This window comes from Empidonax traillii, unplaced genomic scaffold (assembly GCF_003031625.1).
Source record: "Empidonax traillii isolate 1590-97213 ecotype Southwest subspecies unplaced genomic scaffold, ASM303162v1 scaffold217:size1918799, whole genome shotgun sequence".
NCBI classification, from domain to species: domain Eukaryota; kingdom Metazoa; phylum Chordata; class Aves; order Passeriformes; family Tyrannidae; genus Empidonax; species Empidonax traillii.
This window is the reverse complement of record NW_020955410.1, coordinates 999,058-1,000,042: the sequence shown is the minus strand read 5'-3', so window position 1 is coordinate 1,000,042 and position 985 is coordinate 999,058. Positions and strand designations below refer to the sequence as shown.

General features: G+C 38.3%; 1 protein-coding gene across 2 annotated transcripts in view; it reads right to left on the bottom strand.

Moving 5' to 3' along the window:
- The window catches only part of NEBL (nebulette), a 251,612-nt gene that overhangs the window by 156,524 nt on the left and 94,103 nt on the right, over positions 1 to 985 (bottom strand). The gene's annotated exons all lie outside the window — the stretch shown is intronic.

Below are 985 nucleotides of genomic sequence, written 5' to 3'. Positions count from 1 at the left end.
AAAAAAAAAAAAAAAAAAAAAAAAAAAAAAAAAAAAAAAAAAAAAAAAAAAAAAACCACAACACCAAACCACAGGAATTAGGAATCTTTCACTTGCACTGGATTTTCAGAAGGGTTGGGCTTTTTCCAGCATTTTGGCCCCTTGCAACAGCTCAAAAGAATCAAAGCAAGATGTTGTGCTGGCTCCAGCAGCCATGGGGACAATTGCAACTCCCTCAAAAGAGGAGAAACTTAAGTTATGTTAGAAGATAAGGAGATCTCTAAAGGTCTCCTTGAACTCTATTAGAAAGCAGGGGAATGGTATTCTAGATGCCTTATATGACTTTAGGCCTCAGTGTAGTACACATACTTAACAAAGAGCAAACTTCAGCATAAGAAAGATTCTGTCCACAATTAACATCATATTAACTTTCCCTGCATGTACTTGTGAGTTCTTGGCAGTGTAATATTAATGTGGCACTACTGTATAGGGTTCGGCACACTACTCTATAGTTTGTAAGAACTGCTTGTTTTTATTTGCACTAATTCACAAAATTCAGTAATTAGAAATAGGTTGTTCCCAGCATTAGTGCAAATTAGCAAGGTTCCACTTAATTTTCTCTAATTACTGGACTGAAAAGGATGATCATGTACATTGAGAGATAATTAGCTAAGTGGGTATTAACCAGGTTTTTTGTGTGTGAAAACCTCCAATCATTCAACTAGACACTGACTCGGGCATTTCCTTTTGAGATAGATGTTCCCAATGAACCCCATTAGCTCCCCAAAGCTGCACAGTAACAGCTGGAAATCAGTGCAGGCAACACTCAAAGAAAAATGGGCTCAAACACGAGCAGCTATTCCCTTCTGAATTGGACTGCCTCATACTAATTGAGAACAACTTCACTGGGCTGACAGAGCCTGTAGTTCCAACATGATAAAAATGATGTTCACAGTCCCCAGGGGGTACTGAGTAGAAGTCTGCCTTCATGCATAGGAAACATTAG